The sequence below is a fragment of the Balaenoptera physalus genome (genome assembly GCF_965194825.1).
Source record: "Balaenoptera physalus genome assembly, chromosome: 15".
Taxonomy (NCBI): domain Eukaryota; kingdom Metazoa; phylum Chordata; class Mammalia; order Artiodactyla; family Balaenopteridae; genus Balaenoptera; species Balaenoptera physalus.
Genome location: NC_138894.1, coordinates 93,583,868 through 93,603,010, shown reverse-complemented (window position 1 = coordinate 93,603,010; position 19,143 = coordinate 93,583,868). Strand labels below are relative to the sequence as shown.

The 19,143-nt window shown below is 48.5% G+C and overlaps 1 protein-coding gene across 9 annotated transcripts in view; it reads left to right on the top strand.

Moving 5' to 3' along the window:
* Window positions 1-2,701: 2,701 nt before the first annotated feature.
* The window catches only part of RNF144A (ring finger protein 144A), a 115,327-nt gene continuing 98,885 nt past the window's right edge, over window positions 2,702-19,143 (top strand). For 4 of the 9 annotated variants that reach the window (XM_082427592.1, XM_082427588.1, XM_082427594.1 and 1 more), the window contains exon 1: window positions 2,813-2,948. The gene's annotated coding sequence lies outside the window, so the exon portion shown is untranslated. Of the gene's footprint in view, window positions 2,949-6,242; window positions 6,369-11,906; window positions 11,929-19,143 lie in introns of those variants that run through there. The other 5 variants (XM_082427596.1, XM_082427595.1, XM_082427590.1 and 2 more) reach the window with 4 other exon arrangements.

Below are 19,143 nucleotides of genomic sequence, written 5' to 3'. Positions count from 1 at the left end.
AAGAGGCCCTGAGAGCGGCAGAGACTTGGCATCGCCCTGGGAGGTGGGTAACCTCTCAGCTTCCCGTGTACCTGGGAGAGAAGCTGAGCACAGCCTGCTTGCAAGGGACTGCAGGGCATGGAGAAGGGACTGCTCGATGGACAGCGTGATGGGCTGAAGATGACAGGTTACATCCCATATCTCAGCACTGTAAAATCCCCCAGATTCCTGTCGCCTCTAGGGAGAGAGAAGTAGAACAACAACTGACATTTTGATTGCTTGCTACTCTAGAAATAAGGAATTGAATTTAAGTTAATTTTAAAAATTAAAGAAATGTGAATTTTCTATACTTTCAGAATGTGTGATTATGAATTCATACAAACTCCACTGTCTAAAAATGTTCTATTTTAAGCCACCAGTGTGAATCTTGAGCTTCGCTCAATTTTCTATGTAAAGGAGGAACTTCATAACAGACTTCCATTTCTCCAGCCTCTGGACCATTTATTTACTGTGGCACTGATTCCCTGGCCTGTAACCATCTAGCACAAGAATCTTGCCCTTAGTAGGTAATCAAAAAGGGGCTTGTTCAGAGAGTGAATGATGAGTCACATTGCCCACAGGCACAAACGCTTAGCAACAAAGGGTATTTTTTAAAGTGATCTTGACCTGACAAACCTCTGGGTGAGACGGTTGAGAGCCGTGACCTGTGCAGAGGGTCAGTCGGACAGAAAACCAACCAGTGATGGGTGGACATGACCTTGAGAGACATTGGAGAGAACCAGGAAGGTTGCTCGGTGGCACAGCTCAGAACAAATGACTCTAGTCTTTATTTATTGAGCACTTACTATGCTCAAGGCCCTCTGGGAAATTCCATACAAAATTACTTCATTGCTGTTCTACAGAATCTCACGACCTAATAAAATCAGGCAGTAAATATCCAAAGCATGAAGTCTAAGAGATGCCATGATCAGCATGGAGACAAACTATTATACAACTTCAGACTCCTGGAGATGGGGAAAGCAGTGATGGATTGGGAAGACTTCACAGAGGAAAACGACATTTGAGATGCAGTGCATGGCCTGCTGCAAACTGTATTGTCAACGATGGTGTCCTCTTTCCCCATCTCCCCAACAAAAATGATGTTAACAAAGACAAACAAACAAACATGGGAATGAAGTCACACACACACACACACACACACACACACACACACACACACACACGCACGTCACTGCTTAAGGACACAGTGGCTCAGTTGGGTAAGAAGTTGGCTTTGCACCTCAGCCCTCTTCCTGCCAGCCCTCCCCCCATCCCCATTCCCATGCCCCTGCTAACCATACAAACATCTGCATCTCAGTATGGCCCCATTCATCCTCCTCCCTGCTATTTGCTGTCATCCTTTCATTCATTTAATCATTCATTCATAAGCAGTATCACACCAGTACATTCCTGGTACCACAACCAGTGTATAGAAGGGGTGAATATATTTTCTGTGAAGCTCAGGCCTTTATGCAGAATCATTTTCATCTTCTGGTGAGAGGCTGGAGTAACCAAGTATTGTTGGAATTCTTCCCATTGTGCCTTTTCCTTGAAAGATGACATTTGTACAAAGAATTAGACAAAGATATCAGAAGTGCTCATTCATATTTGGGGAGGAAAAATATTTACCAGAATAACTTCTCAATGTAGATGAGAAGATTTATTATGATTATGATTATTATTTTTAAAAAGATGGTTATGTCATAGAGGAAGGCAAATGACACAGTGTCAAGATAGTTAAGAATCTTGTAGTTTGGGGGAAAATGAGACAAATAACAGCTAAGGACTATGGAATCCTTACAATTTTCCAGTTATGTTGAGATTGCTCTATGCATATTTGCCTTATTTAACCCCTGCCAAGATCTCGATGACCATCTGTATTTTTCAGATAAGAAAATCAAAGCACAGAGAAGTTAAGTAACTTGCTTAAGGTCACTGGGCCCGTAGGTGATGGCATTAGAATTCGTGTTGAAGAAAGCTATGGTGGTGGGTTTTCCCATACTTCTGGAGAAAAGAGTCTTGTCTATTGAAGGAGGCATTCTTTCATAGGCACCAATAGGTTTTGTTCAGATACGCATGCCTGAGACATGTAATTTAGCACTGGTGCAACTTCCAGCTACTAGAGGGAGTGGCAAAGAGAAATCTTACAGGAAAATTCTGCCTTCAAAGATCTTTGGCTCTAACAAGCTAGAAACCCCAAGAACAGGAAATAAACTGCTGTGCCTGGATCTCGGGAATCCCCAGAAGGAAGGACCAGACAAGTTGCCTCTTCTTCTCCGTCCGTCCAAGCAATCAGGTAGTGGGAGGCAAAGACATTTCACGTGACGCTGGCGTGGAAAGGCCCTCAGCCTTCATCTCAAGGTCCCCACACGCCGGGGCATCAAGCCCAGGTTCTGGGAGCCCCGATCTGCTCTGAGGCAGTGCTCTTTCTATCACCCGGCTAAGAGTGTTTTGGGGTCACCCGTTTCTCTCCTGTCTTGCTGATCGTTTCTCCCCGGCGCATGGGCATCTGGGGCAGTCTTCAGGCTGCCTCCGGACGACGCGCCCCGTGCTCCTCTTGGCGGCGTGAGGTCCGGGTGGTCCTCGGGCACGGGGTGTCCCCGCGGGCCTGCGCGGCCGAGGGCGGGGCGGGGCGCGGCGGCGGGCGCGGCGGGCGGGCGGCAGGGGGCGCTGCGCGCCGGGCGGGGGCGCTCGGGCCGAGCCTGTGCTCCCCGCGTCTTTGTGCCACTCGGCGCCGCCGCCCACTCTCCCCCCGCGGGCCGTGCGCCCCGGCTGGAGGGCGGGCGGGAATAAAGGGCACCTCCGGGCGGGGCGGCGGACGCGCAGCGCGGACACCCGGCCCCGGACCGCGGACCTAGGCGCGGCGCGCGGAGCCCCGCCCGTGGCCGAGCAGGAGCGGCGGCCCCGGGGCCCCTGCCGCGCGGGACCAGGTGGGTGACGCGCGTCCCCTTTGTGTCGGCCTCGCGGGAGCCGGGCGCGGCCGAGGGGCCCGAGAGAGGTGGCCGTGCCGAGCCGGCCTCGGGCGCCGGGAGCGGGCAGGGGCGGGGGCCGGTCCGCGCCCAGGGCGCCACCCTGGCCCTGCCCCTCGGTGGCTCCAGTGCCGCGACCCCTTCGGGACCCCGCCCGCCTCCCGGTCCGCCGGGTCTGCAGCGCCGCGTCCCCGCGCTCCGGCCGGTCCCGGGGACGAGGTGGCGGCCCTGGGTTGGGGGCCGCGGGACGGACCACCGCGGTGGACGGGGTCTGGCGAGGGCGAGCCGCCGGGGCGCGGGGCGGGGGGGCGTCGGGAAGGTTCAGCCCGGCCAGAGTGGGCCGGCGCCGCGTCCTTCGCGGGGCACATCCCGGCGCCCGGTGCCCGCGGCCGCCCGCCTCGCTCCTCCAAGCCGTCCCCTCCCCAGGGGCGCGCGGAAAGTTCCCTGCGGGTCTCCCCGCCCCACCCTCCGGCGGTGGCTGCCCAGCTTCCCCGTACCGTCCTGGGCACCCAGCTCCGGGCGCTCCTGCGAGACTGGAGGCTCAGGGTCGCGGGGAGGAAGGGGTGCCTCGTGCACCCTAATGATCTCCATAGGCAGACCTCTGGATGGGCACTCCAGAAGTTCTCTCTGCCTGCCCTCTTCCCAGTGAACAATTATAATAATAATAAAAATCTCGCTCGACAAGTATCCCATGCTGGCCTCGTGCCAGGCCTAAGGCAGGCGGGGTGAGGGAGCCCCAGGGGAGTATCCCCAGGGGGTCCTGCTGCCCTGCGGGGGGAGGGAGCTCTGGTCCCTGAACTAGAAACGGACCTCACATCTTGCTTTGAACTGTTGTGGGAGGAAAGCCTTTTTCTAGGAGCGGGCCTGGGGATCTGATAAGGACACATTCCAGTGAATCTGGCCTGGGGCAGCTGGCAGATAAGCTGTGCGGATAGTAAAGTGTGAGACGGAAAGTGTGGTGTGCAGACACCTGCCTGAAGAGCTGTGAGCTCTGTGCGTGCCCAGGAGGTAGAGGCAGGGGGAGGAGGGGCCCAGCTGCTGGGGAGCCTGGTACTGGGTCAGAGCTTGAAGGAGGGGCAGGTTCTAGGTGACAGGAAGGGCCCCAGGCCAGAAGGAACTGCCCAGCGGAGGAAGGGGGAAGGAACACAAAGTGTGACCCTCGAACTTTCCCCCAGGCCTGCAGCCCAGGTGTTCCCTTTCCTGGTACTGAGACTCGGGACCCGGTCTTCTGCAGTTTTCCAGCACCTTTTTAATTTTTGCTTTTATTATTTTTTAGAGAGTGCAAAGGAATTATGCCTAGAGCGGTCAGATGAGGGTAGATGGTGAAATTCTGAATTCCAGGCCTCCTTTGGCCTTGATCCTGTGGCAGTGGGCGCCATTGATGCTTTTGGAGAGTGAGCTGGGCCCTGGTTTAGAGTGGTGAAGGCGCGGTTGAAGGATGGGGACCACACCTTACTGTCCAGTGTGGGGTGTGTCGCCTTTAGTCCCCAGCATGGGCTTCCACCTGTGCCCCTTATCAAAGGTCAGGCATGGATTCAGGAGAAAACAAGGTGCAAATGACCTAATTTTAATGGGAGGGGCCTTTTCCAGATCCAGCACCACTGGGGTTTGGGAGGTTGTTTAAAGAAGCTCTGATTCAAGTGTCAGGACGCTTGGAAGAGGAGCTGGAAGGGAGAACTCAAGGGCTAGGGGCAGAGCTGCAGCTGGCGGGTGATGGTATGGGCGCCCACGGGCCGTGAAGATGGCGGTACTGAAACCTGCAAGAGCACTTGCCAATCCCTGTGTTTTAGAAGCGTGTTCCAGTGCCGTTACTTTGATCGCGTGTAATCCCTGCATCCAGGTCTTCACCTGAGTTCAGGGCTTGGCTTGTGGGCTCGATGTGGTTTGGGACTTGGAAGGGACTGCCCACACTTCAGTTGAAGCTGCTGGCATTTAGCGGGTGAACGTGCCGCTAGGCCAGACGGCGGCACGGCCAGACGCCGGGAGCCACGTTGCCTGTTTTTTCCACTGTGGTTCATAATTTGTCCCCACTGCCTTCTTTTGTGCACATTTCTCCTCCTTCTTGAGAGCCTTTCTCTCTGGTGTAGAGACAGGGGAAGTCTGTCCCCCCAGGCTGAACATCACAGAGCTCGCTGGTCAGCACAGATCACCAGGCCAGCTGGCCCACTGTGACTGAGGACACTGTGGGCTGGAGGGGGGAGGTCAGGGGCCCCAGCGACACAGAGGGCCATGGCTGGCCTGGGCCTGGCGTCAGCTCTCCCTACGGTCTGCTGTCCTTTCTCCTGTTCCACCCTAGAACTGGGAGGATGGAGATGTGTCAGCTGCCCTGGGGTCTGGTGGTCTGGAGCCCCTCAGACTCTTCCAGGGCATCTGGCCAATATGGACCTCCCCTGGATCCCGCGGGTGTGGAAGATCAGAGGCAGCCATGAGGCTGTGAGTAGAATGGAATGCTTCTACGGAAGATGGACCCTCTCCGTATTCCCTTGGGTAGTTTCCTACCTTGGAGACCTGAGAACTAAGTTGAAGGTTCTTTCCTTTAAGACTGGAAAAGTCATGTGAGGCAATCATTTCTGGAACCAGCCTCCTTTCTCCTTTGTTTCTGCATTACTGACACACATGAATACCTTTTCTTAATTAGATGAAGAAATTAAATGGAAGCAACTGTTCACATACCTGCTGGGGATTTGGGCTGAAAGGCAGAGCTTGTACAACTTTCTGACCCAGCTCTGTGACCTTGAGCAAGTGTCTTAACCTCCCTGTGTGGCCCCAGTTCCTTCAACTGTGAGACTAAGGTGTTGGTCTAAATGATTTCCAAGATCCAGATATAAAAATGTGCTGCTTTAAAGGTCTTTTCCAGGAGCATCAATATTGCCAATGCAACCATTTTTAAAGAATTTTGCAAGAAAAAACATTATATATATTTTTGCTTTCAGAACAATGGCTTTTCTCAAAGATGATAATTTGAGAGATGGGCTTTGAAGAGGGTGGCTCCTTGGTGATGAGAGTCTGCATCTTCCTTCTTTCCTGGAATCTAAAGCCTGAATCGGACTGTGTTTCCTGAATGGCCTATAGATAGACGCAGAGTAGGGCTTTCACCAAGAAGCAAGTAGACAAGCTGGATGCAGTGTTACAGAGAAAAAATAAGTTCCTGGGTAGCATGAAGAAGCATGTCAACCAACATGTTATAGTCTCCTGGAGTTTGGCTCTGGAGAGCCAGGGAACAGTAGGTGTTCATTTAGCGTTTTCCATCACCAGGTGCTGATAGGAAGTGCTCTGTGTGCTCGGACCCAGTTCTCACTTGGCCCGTAGGACAGGCATCTCTACTGTCCCCAACCTACCGAGGTGAGAGGGACAAGGAGAAGGTGTGGTGTCCGAGGCCAGGTACGTGGTACATGTTGAAGCTGGCACGGAACTCAGAGTCCTGTGGAAAAGGATATCTTCCGTGACCTTGAGGCGGCTACGGTCTGGGGGGCGGAAGGTAGCCAGTCACAGATTGTTCTAGCGCTGGGGTCGGTGTGCACCGTGCAGTGGGGCGTGGTGAGCAGTCTGCCCGCTGGAGCCATTGGTGCTGGCTAGGACCTGAAGGATGAGTCCCGGTTAACCAGGCGAATGAGAAGGTCAGGGTCAAATTCTGGGGCTGGGAACAGCAAGAAACTGCCCGGGGTGGGAAGGGAACTTCGGGCCGGCCCAGTGGGGCTGAGGCCCTGTCCTGCTGGAGGGTGGCCCGGCTCTCTCTGAACCCTGTTCAAACCAAGCTCCTGGGTGCAACGGCGCTGCTTTCACTTCTGGAATCTTCTGGACCATCCCAGCAGTGCGGGGGACTTTCGTTCTTTGGTGTTGGAGCCTCTGTCCTAGAAGTCTTCCCTCCTTTTCCCTTCCCGCCCCCAGTTTCCCCGGTAGGGGACAGAGGCTTCAGGGAAGATGAGAGGAAGCCCAGCAGCAGCCGTGGTGGTTTTTACGGCCCAGCGTCACCACGCCCTGTCTGCGGGGTCACCTGAGCAAGGCTGCTGTGATTCCCCAGGTGGTGGCAGCCGGGCCTGCAGTGGGGACGCTCCGAGCTGGAAGTGAGCCCCAGCGAAGGACGGCAGTGAGACGGGGGTCACCCCTGCTCCTGCCGGCTCCACCCTGCAGGCAAGAACCCGGGCGGAGCCGGTGGGGCAGGGGATTCCAGACCCGGAAGATGGAACCCTATGATATGGTTGACCTGGGACATGTTTTGGCCTCCAAAGGGTCAGTTTTCAAACAGTCCTTTGAAACGGCATGTTTGATGTTGAGGTGGCAGCATTTAAAGGTGGTTTGGAGGGAGGTGAGCTGTGCAGGCTGCATCGAAGGAGAACAGAGTGCCTTTCGGACTTCCACTGACCCGCTCGCCGCGCAGGTAGCCAGGGAGCCGTTCCTTGACGGTCTGTCTCTGCATCTGGGACGTGGTACCTGGCCAGCGGCAGGTGGTGTGTGCATCCCCTCCCTGCTTGTCCTCTGCAGCTGGCAGGTCTGCAGGCGCTCCCACGTTCCAGAACAGCCCCGCTGGCCACCCCTTGCTGCCCCCTCCGCGGGGAGGCTTGCCCACACACCCTACAGGAAGGGCAGCCTCCTGGGCAGAGAGGCTGCTTTCTCCCCCGGCTCATGGGTGGAAAATGCGCAGACCTCTGCATTAGGGGCCTCTTTGACCTCAAGGTAGGACAATCTCTTCAGTAGGTGTTCTGAGGCCAGAATCATTCAGATACTGTTTCACTTTCCCGGGACGATTTTTGTGGTTCCCAGTGGTGTCCGCCTCCAGGCTCACCACTGACCTCTTGTCACTTTCCTGCTGAGACACCGTTGTTTGTTAAGTCACGCATGTGCCCCTGGATCGAGCTTCCGAGATTCTTCCCACTTGGTTCCAGCCCGTCTTTCCAGGCTGATCTGTCCGCAGCTTCCACACGTAGGCCCTGGAACATTCTCCCACCACCTCCACGTGCCAAATTCCTAATGATCCTTCCAGGCTTCACACACATGTTGCCTTTTTCTTAAAGCTGTGGGATCATCGACGTGGGGGCCGTGGAGGCCAACTCCACCAGCACTGGCGTCTTGCAGATGAGAAAATGCAGGCGCGGAGCAGAGAGGACGGAATGGCAGACCTGGGGCTCCAGCCAGGCCCCTGTCCTTCCAGGCCCCAGCCTCCTCTTTCTCCCGTGAGCTGGGAGCCTCTTCTCTACCAGGTGTTTCCACACTAACATTTTTTCAGAACCTGTAATTGCACTTAAACCTCTCTAATCTAATTTTGCTGTAACTTTATCATTTCTTTTTTTTTTTTGAACTCTACTTTTTAATGGTTGGCTTTGTTCATCACTGAATTTTTGTCTTGTCTTTTGTTTTTCCCTCCTATCATTTCTTTTACTAAATTATAAGCTCTACGAGGGTAGGAACTTCTTCATGCTTGCATTCCCTCAGTGCCTATCGTGCTCTCTCTAAATGAATTTTTGCTCTGTGATTGAATCCAAGATAGAGAAACCTGGTTCAAAAGGGAACCTGAGGCAGGTTATCGACAAGGAGATGGGATCAGGGTTCACATTCTGTTCTCCAGCAAGATCTGAGCAAATCGAGAGATGCTTTCTCTTTGGGGAGGCCAGGCCACAGAGCAGGACACTGCAGGATGCGTTCATGAGGATGTCGGGGACCCGGGGCTGAGGGTGAGGCTCCATCAGCCTCACGAGTCTGGATCTTTCTAATGGGAGGCAGAGGTGCTCTAGGTAAAGAGTTGGTCAGGGTTCCTGGAGGGTTTGCCAGGTGAACGTGGTGGGGACCCTCGAGTCACATGGAAGAACGGAGCTGTTAGAGGTTCTGTACCTACAGGACATGTAAGATAATCCATAGTGGTGGGCGTGTTCTCTGTCCCCGAGGAGTCTATTTTTTGAGTGCCTTCCCCTCTGCTTTGGTGCGTGAGGCCAGTTTGCATTCTAGAGCATCTTGTAGGCTGTGTGTTCCCAGAGCAGCTTTGCTCTGGGAAGTGGGAAGGCTTGCAGACACCCTGGGGGGCTGGCTGTTGGTTATGACATTAAGAACATAAAGAAACAAACAGTCCCATAAATTGATTTTTCCTGACACCCTGATTGCCACACGGTACTTCTTGGTACCACATGCATGGCTCATAGCAGTCCTAGGACAATGGAATACAAAGAGCTTCCCGAAGGCTTTCAGAGCTGGCACCTCGGGATCCGAATTTGTTGGCGAAAACTGTATATTTCTTCCTAATCGCTTGGCAGGGGTGAGGCGGCACCAGTGCTGTTGTGGACCAGACAGAGCTGGCTGTCCCTGCTGGGATCGCAGTTGCTTCTTCTTCTTTATGTCTTGATGAAGCACTAGCCTGAGATAGTGGGAGGTAGAGCGGTGGGTGGGCTGGATGTATGAGAAGAAGAAAAACGGGATCTTTAGTCCCTCAACTCGTGGGACCCTAAGAAATTGCCTCTGCTTCCGTGTTTATTCTCCCCGCTTCTCCCAGTCTCGCTCATTGAGACCTTCCTAACTTCCCTCTTGTCCTCAGGCAGACGTATGATGCTATAGACCCAGGCTTTGTGTGCCCCCCCAAATTCGTATGTTGAAACCTGACCCTCAGTGGGATGTTGCTAGGAGATGGGGACTTTGCAAGGTGATAGGTTTAGATGAGGTCGTGAGGGTGGGGCCCTCATGAACGGGATTAGTGCCCTTGTATTGATAAAATAGACCCCAGAGAGCTCCCTCGCCCCTTCTCTGTGGCAGGACGTGGTGAAGACCGCTGTCTGTGAACGAGAAATGGGTCTCACCAGACCCCAGATCTGCTGGCACCTCGTTCTTGGACTCCCAGCCTCCAGAACTGTGAGGAATAGATGTTTGTTGTTTAGAAGCCACCCAGTCTGGAATTTTTGTTAGGGAAGTCTGGATAGACTAAGAGGCAAAATGGCTCGTCACCAGTCATATTGGGGGTGAACCCGCTCTGCTGATCATCTTCAGAGACCCTGATAAGGTCATGTTCCCAGACGCTGGGACCTAGGAGTTCAGCATATCTTTTGGGGACACAGTTCAGCCCATAACACACATCTCCCACTGCCACGCAGTACATGTGCATATGTCCTTGTATGTTACTGTATGTCTGGCCAGCAACACGACACTCCCTGTGTCCTCGGTGACAAGGCACGGAAGGGGCTGGTGGCTGGCCTTGGTTCAGCTGCTCTGACAACCCAGGGTCTCCTGTGTCTGCACCGTCTTGCCCTGGACCCCGGGGCCAGGTGGCTCTCCAGGCTGCACTCACATCCGTGTTTAGGTAGCCGGAGAGGTGGGGCAGTTGGTGTCAGATCCATTTGTCTTTCTTTATCATGGAAACCACCCTTTCCAAAAGCACCACGGCTGCCTCTGTTTCTGTCTCATTGCGCTGGGCTGGACGGCAGCTCCGGGGAGTAAGAGAAGCTGGGAACGTGAGAGACCACGGGAGCAGGGAGAGCGTCCCCGAGTGGATGGGACGGGACAGAGCTTCCGGTGTGGTGCGTGGCTAGACTGTGATTTAGTACAATGTCTTTGCTGCTCTCACTTGCTCTTCTCTGAAAGGCAAGAATCCACGTGGGATGAGGTCCAGACCACCGTGCACGTGGCTTAAATGTTCTTAGTGTCTCGCCAGGGCAGTGCAAGCACACCTGAATCTCCCGTGGATATTTGTGGTTTGGGGTGCAATGAGGGTCAGGAAATCCGTCCAGTCTTGTTCATTTCTGTATCCCTCTAACACCTGGCACACGGTGCCTGGGACACGGTAGGTGCCGAGTACATATTTGTTGAACTTAGTAGGCGTCTTTTTCCTTCAAAGACGTTCGAGTCCAGAAACAATATCGTCATTCCTTCTTTCTTTTTGTTCATTCATTCACTTGGCAACATGGTTTTGGTCCTGGGGGTTGAAAGGCAGATTAAGGAATAGACAGTGAGGGTGAGCCATGGGCGGGGTTGGGGGGGGACGGACTGGTGAGGCGTTTCTAGAACAAGATAGGGTGTGCTGTTCAGTAATCAACAGGACGGACAGGTATCAATCTCGTAAACTTCTGTAATTTTATAAAATCCAGTTTCACTAAAAACAACCACTTGGGACACATAGGAATTTCCATGTAGCAACACCGCTCACTCTCCATTTCTCCTATTTGTGAAATAGCTCCAACGTAAGGTGCATGCTTTTTAATATGCTCAATAAATATTTATTGAGCCCTCACGCTAAGCCAGGTCCTGGGCTGTGGAATGTGCAAATGTGAATAAGTCTCTGAAGGAAATGTTTTCAGTTTGTCCTTCAATGAATGTACCCTTCCTATAGCGGAGTGGGAACAGTTCTTATCTGTTAATACTTTAATCACTCCTAGGATTCTTTTCCTTTGGCCTGAAGCCATGCTTCCTTGATAGTGACCTTGTTTTCTCCCTGTCCTCAGCCACATGCAGCTGGTCCAGCCTTTGTCTAGGAGGACCAGCTCGACTGCCCGCGGGGGCCGCTGGTTGGAGGCCTTGGGCTGTGTCCTGGGGCCTGACAGATAAGACCTCTCTTTGGGGACCTCTTCCTGGTACAGCAGGAGCAAACCAAAGGCGGGCAGGCAGCAGGGAGTGCGGGTGGAGGCCCGGGCTGTCCAGGCAGCAGCCACTGGCCCCGTGGGGCTGCTGAGCCCTTGAACTGTGGCCAGTCCCACGTGAACTGTGCCCTGAGTGTAGAAAGCATCTGGCTTCCAAGATCTAGTGTGAAAAACAGAATGCAAGATGTCTCATTAATAACGTCGAAGTTGATTACATGTTGAAATGATTTTAGTTTGGCTGTATTGAGTTAAATATATTACTAAAATGAATTTCCTTTGCTTATTTTTACATTTTTTTTTTTTTTTTTAATGTGGATACCAGAACATTTAAAATTACTGATGCGGCTCTCCTGATATTTCCTTGGACTGATGGTCCGAAGGGACTTGGAGGGGTGAGTTTCTTTTTCAGCTGACAGACCTTGTGACCAGCCTAGCCCTGCTCCCTTCTAGAACCTGGCCACCCGGGGACTTGGCACTGGTGGGCCGGCCAGGAGCAGGTCTGGGCCTGGCTTGTGTCGAGTTTACTGTGACTGGACGGTTCTCTCTTGAGTTTAGTCCTGGATGCCTGAGATTCCTGCCCAGCTCGGCCCATCCTCTTCTCTGCAGCCTTCCCTATTCAGATTCAAGCGTTCCACTGAGGCCATTCAGTACCAGTTCAGATGCAAGTCCGTGGACTTTTATGTTTAATGTGTAAAAGGAGGGGTTCGCCTTAGATGAACATTTTTCTTTACAAAGCTCCTTGATCATTGAAATCTGCCTTGACTGTCAACTTCCGGCCTCGGGTTAATAGCCGCCAGCCCTCCTGGTTTTCTCTCCTGAGTCCCCTGTGGCTCACAGTGTCCACCTGGCTTGCCCTGGGACATCGGCTTCTGGCCACCCGCTGTCGAGGGTCAGGTCAAGTGCATCCAGCAGTCCTCCACCACTAGATGCCCAGTGGAGACTGGTTGAGAGAATCGTCTCCCACACATGTCCCCTCTTGGTGAATCTTGCCACCCGTGCCTGGCCTGAGTCCACACATCTCGCCTAAGATGTTCTAGAGTGTTTTCTCCAGCTGGTCAGCCGCCCACCCAGGCATCCTTCTCTAGCTGACCTCCGGAAAGCTGTCGTCCTCATTCCCGGCAACGGTGCCTGCCTTGTTTGCATCCCCGCTTCCAGAGCTGCCAGCTTTTTTTCCCTGCGTCTCTGAGATGTGTTTCTTTCGCCTGCCCTTTCCATTCTCTGGCCTGCCGTCCTTGGCTGGCTGTATTCCCTGCCGTCACTGGACACACTGCCATGGTCCAGGGCGTCCCAGGATACCTCTGCCTCCACACTCCACATCACCTGCCTTTCCCTGCATCCCAGGCTCACCTCCGCTTTCCTGACTCGGCACTCTGCCTTCTCCTGTGGCCTTCCTGGCTCACCAGCTGCTTCTCTTCCTGCCGGTTCCCGGGAGCTCTGCGCGGCCCCTTTGGCCCTCATCCTGTCCCTGAACTGCCCTGGCATTTTGTGGATGACACGGAGTTGAGTCAGCGTCCTTTTACTGCCGATCACAGCAGGCACGGTGCCTAGGGCCTGCGAGCTTTGCAAAATTGAGTATTTTAAAATCCTGGAAACAAGTATTAGCTCCAAAGTATTAAAAAAAAAAAACAAGAAAAGAAAAGAAGCCCAAAACCTGAAAAGCCAAAATTGATGGTAATACCCGTGTCGTGTTATGTCAAGAAAATATAACTGTCATTTAGTCAGCTGAGAGTTAAGACACAGTCATATAGAAAATCATATTTAACCTGAAATGAGGGTACTCTTTAGTGTTTGGCATGATTCATGGTGGGGCCTCTGGGAGTAAAACATCCCTGAGGTAAGCACTGCTCTCCATGCTTCTGCCTTCTGAGATTCGGGCTTCCCCATTTATTTGTCACACTGTCCTCGCTACATGGCAGGCCAGGCCTATCAGTCATTTTTGAATTCCCAGCACAGGGCCTTTTACACCCAGCTTCAGTGTGCTAAACTTTTATCGCAATTCAGTACGTTAAAAACATAAATAAATAAGGGACATGAAGATGCTGCCTGAAGGTTTAAAAGTTTTCTCTTTTTTCTGAAACATTACCATATGGTAGTTTTTAAAACCACTGACATTTATAAACGGACCCCACGTGACAAAAACCCTTAGATGAACTGCTAATAAAAATAATCATCTAGAAGCTGCAAATATAGTTTGTATCATTTTAGCTTAAATTGTATGTGGCTCCTTCCTTCCATGGACCCTATGTACTTTATACCACACTGCTTATCTAGAAACCGGTCTAGTTACAGTGTAACTACCATTATGTGATAATAAATACCTTGGGTCGTAAGATAAAAAATTTCTGGGTTAAAATTTTTTTTAATTGAAAAACAATCCGAAGATAAGTTAAGCTACAGGGAACATTTGCTAATATGATGAAGCGGGCTCTGCTGCAGAGCAGGGAGCGTTTAAATATAAATCATGTTGCCTCAGCAGGAAGAATGAATTTCTAGGTCTTATCTGGGGGAAGGGATGACTGAAGGATAAATGCATGATTTTTATTTGTAACCGCATGATTACTTCAGACAGTTGCACTTTGGAGAATTTTGCTCAAGGGAATGATACTAAATCTGGAGAAAAAGAAGTGCTTTAGGCCCAAATGCTCTTCATTTGTTTCTTTGTGTGTTTTTAATAATAGCCCCAAATGGCAAACATCTAAATATGGATAAGCGAATATCCCGCTCTTATTTGGTAAGATTTTTAGAGATTATGGTCATGGGAAAATGTTTAAAATATATCATTAAGTGAAAAAAATTATGAGACTGAATTGTATGCATGATATGTGTACAAAGATGGAAAATATACTACAGAAAGGGAATCCTAACTCACAAGGATTGTGACATTTTTTTCTATTTTTGATTTTTTAAATTGTGGTTCTTTTTAATTTTATAGTGGAATTATTTCAGTTTAAAAATGTTTAATTATAAATTCTGCACTCCCCCCCCCCGAATTTTATTATTTCATATACAACAAATATATTTCAGCAAATAACCCTGTGTCTCAAGTGAACGTTCTGCTTCCAAGGCTTGAAGAGAAATGAGTGTAAACTAGTAGACACCCCTCCTGTTAGTTAAACAAGATAAAGCAATACAAACACTGACATTTTCCCGAAAGGGGGCTCTTCCAGGCTTGCTTATAGCTAATGCCCCTGCATCCCAGCAGTGACACTTAATGTCAGAACCATGACACTCGGCCTGTGAAGTCCGGGCACCTCCTAGTCCTGTGGTTATGGTCACTGCCTGAGCTGAACGGAGCAGGACCACAGGCCCGGTGGCTCAGAATCCTCCTCCAGACTCCACATCCCATCGGTCACTTCCGCAAAGACCTTTAACCTCTCTGCAAATGGTCCCATTTTATCCACCTAAAAAGTGAGACTAGTACTAGGGCTACTTCTTTTTCGGGGCTCCTCTGAGGATTTCATAAATCGCCAGTGAGAAAACCTGAAGAAAAGCCTTTAAGCTCTATCCAAAAGGCAGAGTCACAAATAAGTCTTCAGAGTTCCACAGGGACGGAGGCAGCCAGGTATGAGATGTGAGGAAGTGGTGAGGGGTCTGGGAACTCGGACAAATACTGCCTCTAAATGAACTCAAATTCCATCTGGGAAGCACGTCCCGGTTGGATACAATACCGCCCTTCTGGTCCACAAAAATGGAAAGTATTAGACCCATCAAGGCTGTTATTTTCTCTAGCTTTTCAGCTGTTTCTTTTGACAACAGTCTAAATGAAATAATGCCACATTTCTTCCTTTCCTTATTTTTCTCTTTTGATTGTTGTTTTGCTTTAAATTTTCAGTGAAAATGCCCTAAACTACTGCATTGCTGGTAGACACAGCAGATACAGGCTATGGGCTGAGGTTAGTCCTACATGCATTTCTTATTGAAAGCTCACACTCCTCATGTTTTGTGTACCATCTTAACCATCACAATTTTAGCCTAGCTAGATGTTTATCAATTTTATTGATCTTTCAAAGAATCAGCTCTTGGTTTTGTTGCTTTTCTCTGTTTTGTTCTGTTTATGATTTCATTGATTTTTGCTCCAGTTTTTATGTCTTTTCTTCTGCTTGTTTTAGGCCTAAGTTGCTCTCTTTACTCTAGTTTTCTAAAGAGGAAGCTTTGATTATTGGTTTTAGATCTTTCTTCTTCTGGCGTATAGGCATTTAATGCTATAAATTTCCCTGTCGGCACTGTGTTTGCTACATTCTGCTCATCTTGATAAGTTATATTTTAATTTTCATTCAGTTCAAAATATTGTTAGTTTCTCTTGAGACTTCTTCTTTGGTCCATGTGTTATTTAGAAGTGTGCTGTTTAATCTCCAGATAGTTGGGGATTTTCCAGCTATCTTTCTGTTATTGACTCCCAATTTAATTCCATTGTGATGTGAAAGCATACTCGGTATGATTTTTGTTGTTTTTGTTAATTTGTTAAAATGTGTTTTATGGCCTAAAGTGCTCCATATGAACTAGAAGAATGTGTATTCTGCTGTTGTTGGATGGAATATTCTATGTGTCAAATAAATCAAGTTGTTTAGTGCTGTTCAGGTCAGCTGTGTACTAACTGCATTTCTTGCTGAATCTGTCCATTGCTGAAAGGAGTGGGGAAGCCTCTTAACCATAATAGTGGGTTTGTCTATTTCTCCTTGCAGGTCTGTCAGTTTTTGCGTCTGTATGTTCCCACTATGTTGTTAGGTACATACACGTTTAGTATTTTTATGTCTTCTTGGAGAATTGACTCCTTTATTGTTACGTAGTGTCCTTCTTTATCCCTGATGATTTTCCTTGGTCTGAAATCTGCTTTGTTTGAAATTAACATAGCTACTCCAGCTTTCTTTTCTTTATTATTAACATGTTATGTCTTTTTCCATTCCTTTACTTTTAACCGGAGTCTTTTTATTTAAAGTGGGTTTCTTTAGACAACATTTAGTTGAGTCTTGCTATTTTATCCACTCTGAAAATCTCTGACTTTTAACTGGTACAGTTAGACCGTTCACACTTAAAGTGATTATTGATATAGTTGGATTAATACCTACCATAGTTGAAATTGTTTTCTATTCATGACATCTGTTCTTTGTTTTTTTCTCCCCCTTTTTCTGACTTCTCTGGTTTTGAGTATTTTATATCATTCTATTTTATCTCCTCTATTGGCATATCAGTTATACTTATTTTTAACCTTTTTCAGTGGTTGTCCTAGAGTTTGCTATATATATATATATATATATATATATATATATATATATATATATATATAGCATATATATATGTATGTATTCAATATACATATTTTACTAAACTAAAAGTCCACTTTCAGATAACACTATACCACTTGCTATGTAGGAAAGGTGCCTTATAGCAAGTATTCCTGATTCTTCTCTCCCTGCCCTTATGACTTCACTGTCATTCTTTTCCCTTGTCCATATTCTGTAGTCACCCAATGCACTGTTGCTATTCCTGCTTTAAATAATTTTCTTTTAGATCAATTAAGAAAATTAAAAAATGAAACATTATATTTTACCTTCATTTATTTTCTCTCTAACTCTTTCCCTGTGTTTATGTTGATCTGTGTTTCTGACTTATTTTCTTTCTCTCTAAAGAACTTTACATTTTTTTTGTGGTAGATTCCCTCAGTTTTTGCTTGTCTGAAGAAGTATTTATTTTTCCTTCACTTTTGAGGGATAGTTTTCCTGGAAATAGAATTTTAGTTTGGTAGTGGCTTTCTTTCAACATTTTAAATAGTTCACTCCACTTTCTTGCTTGTATGGCTTCTGTAGAGAAGTCAGATCTACTTTCTTATACCTGCTCCTCTATAGGTACAGTGTTTTTTCTCCTTCATTTCTGGTTTCTTTCAAGATTTTCATTTGGTATTTGATTTGTGCAACTCAGTATGGTATGCCTAGGAGTACATATTTCGGTATTTCTCCTATTTGATGTTCTCTGAGCGTCCTGAATCTGTGGTTTTGTGTCTGTAATTGATTTTGGAAAATTCTCGGCCATGCTTGCTTCAAATATTTTCCTCTTTTTTCTTTTTCTGGTGTTCTGATTATGTATATGTCATATACTGACATATGCATATGTCAGTATGTATATTGAAATTTTCCTACAGTTCTTGAATGTTCTTTATTTATTTATCTGTCTATTTATTTATTTATTTCTGTTTGCATTTTAGTTTGGGAACTTTCCTACTGTTGAAATTTGAAATTTTCCTACAGTTCTTGGATGTTCTCTTCCTTCCTTCCTTCCTTTCTTCCTTCCTTCCTCCATCCCTCCCTCCCTCCCTTCCTTCCTTCCTTCTTTCCTTCCTTCCTTCCTTCCTTCCTTCCTTCCTTCCTTCCTTCCTTCCTTCCTTCCTTCCTTTCTTTCTCTCTCTCTCTCTCTCTTTCTTTCATTCTTTCTTTCTTTCTTTTCGGTTTGCATTTTAGTTTGGGAACTTTCTTTTACCTATCTTCAATTTCACTGACTTTTCGCTGTGCTTACTCTGTTGATGAGCCCGACTAAGGCATTCTTCATTCTTTACAATATTTTGTTTTCTAGCATTTCCTTTGATTCTTTAAAAAAATTTCCATCTTTATGTTTACATAACTGTGGATGAAAAATGTCACCTGCCACATCAGTAAACAAAGGATGTTGTGGCCATCAAGCCATCAGCCACTGCAGCCACCCACCACCAACTGTGTACCCAGAGGGGATTTAGGGTGGAGAAAAGTAGGACACTGGCCCTGGATAGCTGAGGTGCACATCAAAGGAATGGTTTCAATGAGTCCAGACTCTTACATCTTCCCATACATAGAAAAGCGCTAAATTCATTAACTTGAGATGTCTGTTTTTTCTTTAATTAACTGTAATCTTTTAATGTTCTGAAGACCCGGTTTTTGTTGCAAAACTCCTATGAATCCTGGTTCCTCCCTTACCTCTTCAGAGCGGTCCCTCAGAGTGATTTGAGAGGCTGTCTCCCAGGCTTAAGTCCTCAGAAAATCCTCCAAATAAAACATAATTCTCAGCTTTTAGGTTGTGCATTTTTTTTCAGTCCACATAACCCATTGGCTTTGCGTTTTGTCTACACTGCCCAAAAGAACCCTTATTGTATTAACCATAGCTATTTTAATCCCCTGTGTGATAATTCCAGTATCTGTGTCATGTCTGGGTCTGGGCTTGATGCTTGCTCTGTCTCTTCAGATTGCAATTTCTCTTGCATATGGTATGCTTTGTGGGTTTTTTGTTGATAGCTGAGCATGATGTATTTGTTAGTAGGAACTGAGGTAGAGAGCCTTTAGGGTGAGGTTTTATGTTAATGTTGGTAGGAGCTGAGCTGTGTTTAATGTGTGCTGTAGCTGTAGGTGCCAGAGGCTTCAAATTCCTCTTGTGAACTTTTTTGTCTTCCCTGACGTCTTTGGGGTTTCCTAAGAACTTTCTTAAGAACTCATCATTAGAGAGTGTCTGTTTCCTGCAGCCCTCTCACCTGTAATTCACTGTTACCATGCTGGTGCCCTGTTAATGGGGCTGTAAGTTGAGAGGCAGGGGAGCATTCTATACTCTCAACATTAAGCCTCAGTCTTTCAGCAGGACAGTGTACCTGG